This window comes from Saccostrea cucullata, unplaced genomic scaffold (assembly GCF_032062105.1).
Source record: "Saccostrea cucullata isolate Sc308-1 unplaced genomic scaffold, CSIRO_AGI_Scuc_v1 ctg7140, whole genome shotgun sequence".
In the NCBI taxonomy this organism is placed as follows: Eukaryota; Metazoa; Mollusca; class Bivalvia; order Ostreida; family Ostreidae; genus Saccostrea; species Saccostrea cuccullata.
The window spans coordinates 10,584-20,699 of record NW_026929548.1 but is presented as its reverse complement, the minus strand read 5'-3'; the positions used below and the strand labels follow the sequence as shown (position 1 = coordinate 20,699).

Below are 10,116 nucleotides of genomic sequence, written 5' to 3'. Positions count from 1 at the left end.
CAGTTGTCGTAATGTGCCGATGCATTCCGTATAAGTCGGAAGATCTTATTTGGAAAGCTACTACATCCTGTGCCTCTATCCTGGTGTCCGGAGCGCGACCAAGGAGTTTTACATACAAATCTTCGGTGAGCGCAGACAGTTCAGCTAAAAGTTCAATACAGAAGGTATCTATGATGTCACTCTACCGGTTGTTCCGGATATCCGAAGTGATCAGGTACGAACATCTTACATGGACAAACAGGAATGGAGTCATGTGGCGGGTCAGAAACCTTATGAACATTTATATATATATAAGTTTCCCTCTATACTTTAAACATCCTAAAAGTAATTGTATTCCTTGAAGATTCCTATTTGTTTCATGTACAAACAGAAACAATATGGGATTTCTTTTAGTTTGTTTTTTTCTTAGTCTCGGACAAATTAAAGGTAATCTTTCTTCTAACTATAAAACAGGTTAAACAGTATTGTCTTGTTTATTATTATTATTAGGGCTTTTCGAAGTCATTCCTATGTTTTTTCTTAGTTCTTCTGCTCAGACAAACCACTTCTAGAAATAGGTAATTTATGATTTCAGCTTCAACTATAAAACAGGTTATAAAATTTTATTTTACTTCTGTTATCAAAAAAGACATAAGATTTTTGACTCAGATATGAAAACTTTATAAAAATCACATACGTTATATTTTGTTAAACGTTTATATTGTAAGTTTCAATTCAGAAGTTCCGGTTTTATTGGTCTTCTGTTATCAGATGAAAAATGACGAATAAGTATACTACTTTGTCATTAAAATCAAATATTTTTCGAATTTTTTGTTTCTCAAAAAAAATTCTCAGATTTGATTAAAAAGTGCTTTAAAAATAACAGGAGAGATGAAATATTGACAATACCTATGAAATGATAGTGTAAGAATTAAGTCTTTCAAAACCTGTTGCTAAGTTCTTTCGATCATTTCTTTATAAGTAGGCATAGTTTTGCTTTCATATGAAAAGAAGTAAAAACATGAATAATGACTATTGTCTAAATGGAAATAAACTTCCCTTAAACCAGAGCAAACAGTTCTTCTCTGTAACTTTTTTTTATTTCTCAACCAATCAAACTAATTTTGGTTTTGCATTAAGCATAAAGAGTACAGTTTAAAAATTATTGGCCGTGGGGTCACTTTTTAACCCCTTATAGAAATTGTTACATTTTCGTATAAATATTCATTTATGTTTCTAAAAATTGTTTTCAATTCAGCTTGATCTCTAAAGAACTTTTGCGATATTGTATTATTTGATTTTTTTAAATGTTTAATTTAAGATTTTTCTTTTCAAGGGGTCGAAAAGCCCTCCGTTTTTGTTGAACGACAAAAATAAGGTCTTAGCACATCGTTCAGTGTACCTTTGAAATAGGTATATTATTTGTAACCATTAAATAGCTAATTTCTTCTCGTCGTGAATTTCCGGTTTTCACTTCCGGTTTCTACAAAGGAAAACTGTGAAGCCGAAAAAATATATCAGTATGAATTTTAGGCCCATTGCGCGTACAAGGAACACACGATGAGAGTATAAAACTTCAAAGGATTGAAGAAGGGGGGATGAAATTTTTGAAAGTCACAAGAACGAATTATTTTGAGCATTATGTAAGAACTCATTAGTAGAACATATATTGTAAGTTTCATAGCAATCAGAACAGAACTTCCGGTTTTATGGGTCTTGAAAGTTGTTATGGAAGTTTCTAAGTTTTCATGGCACATCAAAGTATTTTAATATTTTCAATGTTGACTCTGATACTGTTGTGACATTTTGAATATATGTTTATATATTTTTAAATAGTTCTCAGATTTGAATTAAATACAAAGGAGCAATGGTCCGTGGGGTCACGAAAAGTTTCTGATCAAAAAATTTTAAATCCCCTTTGCGAACTATATGTCAATTTTGGTAGATTGAATATAATTATTCTTGCGTTTTATATACAGTAAATTTGTTTGACGAGGTCAGGAGTGCTATGTTTTTTGAAATTAAATAAATCTCTTAAAGTATTTCGTAAAATTTGAAACTACAACAAATTTTTGAAAATAGGGGATTTTTAGGGGCCCGATACACACTTCATATAAATAGGAAATTGAAATTTTGTAAAAGTAATTGTGCACAGATCATTCCGTATAAGACGGACGACCATTCTATAAATGTTATGAAATCATACGGAGTCATATTTTCAAAGGGAGGAGTTTTACATGAAAAAAAAATTGTCTTGTGAGCGTCAGAAAATAAAATTTCTTAAAATAAAAGTTCAATACAGAACGTCTATGTAGATCAAATTCGTACAAAAAATAATGGTCCGTGGGGTCATATCCGGATGTTTTCAACCTGAATTTATGGTAATTTTAAAAATAAAGATGCAAGAGTTCATCTTTGCATGTAGCAAAATAATGGAGTTGTACTGTTAAATATGAAATCCTTATCAAAAGAAATTTATATAACATATATATAAGTTTCCCTTGGTAATGTACCTAAAAGTAATTTATTCCTTGAAGATCTTCCCCTATTTGTTTCATTTTGGTACAGAAAGAGTGCAAAAAAACATTACCCATGATTTATGAGTTTTAGTGGAGCATATATGTTTTAAATTTCAAGTCAATGATACAGTATTTTGAATCGCAAATTACAAAAATAAGGTGTACTTCTGTTATCATGAAAAGACAACTATTGCATTAAAATCATATTTTGAATGGCACATCGCCATTTGAAACGCTTTTCCGCATATGGACGGTTAATAATTGCATACTTTCGAGACACATCTTGAGTATCTATGTGAAAAGAGGAAAAATAAAGATAGAAAAAAAACCAGAGCAATTCTTTCTCTAGTTTGCATTGCTTATTGGAAAAAAAGATAAATAGTTAAGTAAAAATGAAACAGCTACAAAACCTGCGCACATCGCATGAAATTCACATAGTATTTCTTTCTAAGTTATATCAGTATTCCTCAGTGTGGAAAGGTGTAGTAATTGTTAGGCCATTATATGTGTTTGCTCGAAATATCTCATCTCTGTTAAAAAGTTTCAATTTTTAAGCTACATGTACAGTTGAATATATGTTTATTTTGTTTGTTTTTCTAATACATGTACGATATAAATTGCTTTATTGATCAAAAAGCTTTCTTTTTCGGAACTAAAAAAAAATTTTTCTTCTATATCTGCAAAACAGTTGTACAATTAGAATAAAATTTGATACACACATACCCGTACACGACTTCTATAAATAGCATATGCTGAATTAAGTTTTGCTCCTTGTTTGTGATTTTGTCACCATGTGAAAATGACGTCATATGTAGATCACTCGTGACAAAAATATTTATAAGGGGGTAAACTTCAACGAACGTACCTGCGAAAGATTACAAGGTTCGTATCTTGGAAGTTCCTTTGCAGTAGCGTATATTAATTTGTACAATGTCAGTTATTAAGATGATGGGGATTTTATAGAAATTCAATCAATGATACCTGTATTTTGAATCGTTCCCTTAAATTAGTTAGACGGTAGATCGTCCCAAATCATTGCAGGTGCACTGTTGTCAATGTTAGTTACATACGTTATTAAATCAAAGAGTTTCTCTATTATAGTTTTCGCACAAGAAAATCCCAATGTATTCCCTTAAAGGATTGTAGTTTTCTTTCTCTCTCAAACAATTACATGATATAAATTGCTTTATTGAGTAAGGACATAACAGTTACCATTTCTTTTTCGGAGTAGCAGCGTAAAAAAAAATTTTTCTTCTCAGTGTAATTGCTGAATAATGCATTTGGTAAACAGTTGTAGACAAAGTCTAAAAGGATTTTTAATTAATTTCAATTTGTAATTATAATGTCACTGGGCGAGATACTATACATCAGACCGAGCTTCCGTGTTTCTTGTCGGCTGGATCCACAAAACTCTTGCCTAAGAATAGGCCGTTGTTTGTTATTTTGTTTTATCAACCTTTTTGATGACATGTAGCAGTTTAGATCTTTTGAATCTAATGATATTTATAAGGGGGTAAACTTGAGAATTCCCTTGCGAAAGATTACAAGGCCCAGCTTGTCTGGGTGACCCCCTTTTTTCTTATGTACATTATGTCACAATGTCATTATGATGATGGGGGTCAGATTGTGCAATATTTTGCCTAAGATGTGTAATACTCTATATTTGAGTCCCCTTTTTATGACCCCCATTTTGTTAACTGTGTTCTACTTCTTTCGTCATTTACTTTAATAAATAACATATTTCAATTCTACATTATGTTATTTGTTTTTCCTGCTTAAAAAAAAACAAGCTCAGTCGTTCGGCAGAAGAACTAAGGAATACAAACACTCTGTCTTAAGAGTTGGCCATAAATACTGTGTACATGAAGATTATATTTTGCAGCCTTCCACACTCAGCCGTGAAAACAAAATTATCACCCTGGGGTGTTAAGTACCTGTTACAGAAATTCATATCGTCTCTTTTTTCTTATTTCTCGGGTATTTAACATCATTTTCTGAACCTTTTTGTCACTTTTGCGATACTGATAAATGTTTTTGACTTTGAAGGTGAACAAGTGGAGGATGTAACCATTATTGGGGCCGGTATTGGGGGGGCCTACACAGGGTGGAGGCTCAGGAACAAAGGCCTCCGAATAGGAATTTATGAATACTCAAATCGTGTTGGAGGCAGGATGTACACAAGAACTTTTCCAGACGCCCCCGACCTTCCTGTAGATTTTGGAGCCATGAGGTTAAAACCAGCAGACCATCTCAGGATGATTGAAGCCGGTAGAGAATTAGGGTTAACATTCATTCCTTTTGTTGAAGAATCAGGATTCGGATTCCCGAACGCACCCGCCTTTTCCTGCGAAACACTCACATGTCTATCCCTGAGTTGGAAACGTCCAAAAACCCCTACAGACTTAGCCCAGGGGAAAGAAAAAATCCTGCTGAATTAAAAAGGTGAGTTTTAAGACTTTTCTGAAAGGAAGCTCAAAAAAGTTTTGCGTTCATTGCTATTGCATTCTTGAAACTTGATCAATATGCTTTTTAAAAATTTCATGCAACTCTTTCAGTACATTGATATAAATTGAAGATTTAATGCATCTGTTGTTGGTAGAATTAATTCAATTTGTTCTAATTATCTGTTAATTAAACATACTTAATATGTTAACGATATGGAATGATTGAAATTGCTTAATATGAAATCTAGATCTATAAATTACGTACTGTAGTATACCTGGTATATCAAGACCTTGTCTTTTTAAGGCACCAAATATTGATTAACGAGATTTTTTATGCATTACCTTTTTTATGATTTATTAAGATCGGCATAACTGAATGATTTATTATCTATATTGTAAATAACAGAATATTTCTTCAGTTATAAAAAAGTAAGAGTTCATTACCAATTCAGGATAGTAATGAAAATTTTTCTCTCACGCTGTAGGTTACTATCTGAATGGTTTACAAACTATAACGGTTCTGATCCAAATACAGAACTTTTTACTGCTGTCACTCTCAGAGATGGAGTACGTTTATATTTGCAGAGGTTTGTTAAAACGCGCGTTATTCAATTTGTTTGCACACACAGTTGCAGTTATGAGATTATATTTTCAAAAAATAATGATTTATTGCTATAATATTGGCAACATAAGAATAAACAATATCTTGAAGTTTGATATCCAGTGTTTTATGTGACAGTGTCATAAAATAGTTCAACCCTAAAAATCTTCAAAATCATTTTCAGCTACGAAGAGGTTTTACGAAAAACTGGAATAAGTAATGAGGCATACAAGTATATACGTGACAACTCTATATTCAAATATGGTTTGGGAGATGACCAAAGCATTGAACGGTTTCCTCAAGCAAGACGAGGATTCGAAAAGAACACGACTCCCAATGGACTTCCACGGATGGTAACTATACCCACAGGACTTGGTTCATATCCCATGGGATTTATGAGACGATTCCTGTCAAGGAACCCAAGAAGGTATTGTCAAAGATATATTTTCAGAAAAGATAAATTTTACAAATTTTGAGTATTGTATTGAGTATTGGCCAATCTCAAAGTTTTTTTTTCTATTTTCAATTCTGTTCGTTATCTCCATATGTTTCATTAAATGGTGAAAAAAAAAACAGTTCAAGAAAATATAGCTTAGTAATTTGAATGAACATACAAAAATAAGGCATTCATTCATCTAGTAAGGCTACGATGGGAAGGCATTTATACTCATATATTAAATGAGGAACCTTCATCTTCCACCCATCTATTTGACTGCTTCATGGAAAACGGGAGATTACCGGTATTTAGAAACAAAGTAGCTTCATACTTAATTGACGGAAAGACGTCTGTTTTGAACGCACAGAACAGAAATTACATGTATCTCGTTTATTATAAGATGTAGATTTTTGTCTCTCCTAATTGTATTTAATCAGTAAACATTCCAAAGATATAAGTATTCGACTTTGCCCTTCGAAGTATCATTTTGTCTTTTCAAGTCGATCATCGTATCAATATTCATTTTAATAATTTCAATTCCTGTTGTAGACACCGGTATCATCCAAACAGCCAACTAATTAAAATATCGAAAATAAAAAGAGGACTCTACCGATTGATGTTTAGAAGAACAAGAACTATCAACGGTAGAACTATTCCTACAAGTAGTTACTTCAGCGTGATTACTCGTAATGTTATACTAGCTTTACCAAAGATAGCTATACAGCGGATTCAGATGCCAAACTCCAACAATCCAGTTTTCCAGAAGGCACTAAATTCGGTGATTGATGTTCAAGCCTCCAAGATATTCCTTGTGTACGATTATCCTTGGTGGCTTAATGAGCGATACAATTTCACGTTTACCCATTCAGATCTTCCATACCGACAGTCCTTCCATTGGGGTATATCTCGCACTGGCAAAGCAGTTTTTCTCATGTCGTATGCTGATGCTGACGATGTCGCGTTCTGGAGTCATCTTCAACAAAGAGGAAACGTCATAAGCAAAAGAAATGATGATACCCGGGTAACGGACGAGGTTGTAAGACACGCGCATAGTCAGATTTCCAAAGTTTACAAGATAGACCGGAGACATCTCCCTGCTCCTGTGGATGGAATGATGTTTGCTTGGGACAAGTACCCGTACAATGGTGGCTGGGTCTCTTGGAAACCCGGATCAAGATGGTACGACATTAAAAACTATCTAAGAGCGCCTTTGTCTGGAGACAATATATTTATTGTGCATGGTTATTGGGGAGCAGAGCATAATGGTTGGGGGGAGAGCTCGTTGGAGGCGGCTGATGACGTATTAACTAGCTTTGGAGTTCCACCTTATCTTTATAACTTGGATAAAAAATGAATTTCCTTGTTGCTTAGTTAAGGAAGACAAACATATTATGTAAACACAGTGTTTATCAAACGTTGTCAGTCAATTGTTTTCAGAAAAATTGAAAAATTACTGATAATTCTTGTAACAACAAGTCAACAATACATACATAGTTTTAATAATTATATATATTTTATAAATAACAATGCATTTATTGCTGTTTGAAAGCTGTATTATGAATCTCTCACTTTATTGCATACGTTTAATATACTTGTTCTCTCAGTCGGATTTAATATTATTACTTTGTTTATTGACAACATATTGTTATGGCTAATAAATCATTTCTTCAAACAATTTATTTTGCGTCATATTGTGATCCTGTTATGCCATGTCATTAGTGCCAGCGGTTCTTGTAGAAATCAGTAACTGCAAAACGTTATAGGGTTGGATTCTTATATATTCCACGGAGAAAAACTTTGAAGACTGTTGAATTAAAAGGTTCAATGTTTCAATGTTTTATAACAATAACAAAATATAAATATATAGACAAGCACATTCATTTTACAACACAAAATGATCACAATTTGAACACATAAAATTTAAACCATTAGGCCAATTTTTGTTTAATAAAATGGTTTACCGGAGTGCCGACTGCAATTTTAGCTAAAAACAAATAAAAATAAAAGTCCCTGATGTTGATTTTATTTTTAAATTTCCCATCGATCGTCAATGCATGTGCAGCAAAAAAAAAAAATAATAATAATAAAATTGTGTGCAAATAAGTCGGGAATTCTGATTGGCTGTTTCATTCAAAGCCTTAGTTATCATCCAATCAATTTAAGTTTGTTATCAATATTTCGGAAGTGTATAAAACGTGTCAACATGGATGCATAAATGTCAAATTTCAATTAAGTTGAGAATACGTCGTCCTAATACACGTTAGTTTTTACAAGTCAACCATAGTGAACAGGAAATTCAATCACAGTACATCTGATGACGAAGTTAAGTTGGAATTAAAAAGAAATTAAAGAAATAACTAGAGAATATGTTGACAGGACTGCCACTTTCGATGTGGGGTACCGTATACAGTAGTTCTCTTTTACAATTTTGAAACCTTTGATGAAAATGATAGAAAAGTGGAAATAAAATATGGACGTCCGAATTTTGTGAAAAACAAAATTTGACCTATCTAACTTGCATGTATATCCATGAAACGTTTTAAAACTTGTAACATCTTAAACAGATCATATGCAGCACTTTACATGTACAGACTGGACATTTGTATTAAGTATTTTGTTGTGTGTGAAACAGTTATAGAATAGATAAAAACATTGCAAACGAAATGGTTTTAATTTTAGATATGTCTATATTTTGAATATTGCTTTTAACTTAATCAAGCTTTAAAAATTTTATTAATTGCATAAAACATGTGCTGCATTGTAAAATACAGGTTCAATTTCTGGTTCGCGATCGGGGGTTTTTATCAGATTCTCTTTATGACAATATTTCCCATTTTTCATTTGTTGGTTCATGATTTTTACAGTACTTTGAACATAGTGATGTTCTCATTTAATAAAAACATCTTTCTTTAGTTATCTTGTTGTCATAATGAATATTTTGATAAGGAAATCCTTAGATTCCCCCATTCCTCCTAAGGGTTTAATAGTGTACTTTAATATTTGTGTTGTTGTTATCATATTTTAAGCCTCACACCATATATATAGCAATTCTTATCGAAGTATTGAAAATCAAAAAATCGTACACTTTTTCCATTTTTTTTAAAAATTCTTTAAGTCAACTGCGGAGATTATGGAATGTTATATAATTTTTATTTATCCCTCCCCCCGACCCAATTTAAAAAAAAAATCCCGTAAACCATTTAATAAAAAAAAAGTTGGCTTACTTTACTTACTGGCATAACAAAGATCCCTCCCTGCTTGTTGGATCTGAGTGCCGAGTAGACAAAATTTGAAGCTCTCCACCGACAAGTGGTGGAGCCTCTATATGAGGGAAAAATTCTCGAAAAATTCTCGAAAAGGGCGTTCAGCAAAAATACAACCAATGAACAAAGTTCCCCCAATTTCCATTGGTTATTTTTATCTTCCCTTTATCAATAGTTTTTTTGTTGCTTTCATTTGATAGAGAATCCATTCAAAAACTTCAAAACAACATCAATTATCTATTTTCATATAATTTGTTAATTATGATATTCAACAATCGTTTCTATGTATTATTTTCCGTTTGCGTCATCTCACAGGGTAATGAGAACATCACAGGATTAAATGATCTGCGAAAGATTCATATCCCTTCATGGCACTTAATCCCCACCTTGATGTTTTTAAGAGGTCAACATTTCCTATGCCTTTAATTGCATTGTTATAATGGAAAATTGAGCTTGATTTTGATAATCCATCTTCATACTTCTGAGCTACTTCTTCAGAACAGCACAATTAAGAACCCTTTCTGCACTGTGTACTTAATTGCTCTGATTCTATGGTCTTTTCAGCAGTTGGAGTGATCTGCCTTTAGATCTAATCTCTAATGAATTTAAACTTACAGTATAATACTCAATTTTTATTCAATTGATGTATTCTTAAGCCAACATAAATTAATTGGACATAGTATTTACGTGTTTTTTCTCCATAGAAATAAATAACAATGATTTCTGTTCAAATGGACTTATGTTCAAACATTTTCCTAGGGGTAAATGACTCGTAACAAATATTGAAAATTATATTGATAAGCTCAATATTTACCCTTTTATTCAACATAAATATCCTAGAGTCCAAAAATCATTTATGTTTGTGTAAATTAAG

The 10,116-nt window shown here is 32.4% G+C and overlaps 1 pseudogene; it reads left to right on the top strand.

Annotated features, from left to right (window-relative positions):
• Nucleotides 1–4,577: 4,577 nt before the first annotated feature.
• On the top strand, nucleotides 4,578–7,453 carry LOC134281173 (achacin-like; annotated as a pseudogene).
• The last annotated feature ends 2,663 nt before the right edge of the window (nucleotides 7,454–10,116 follow it).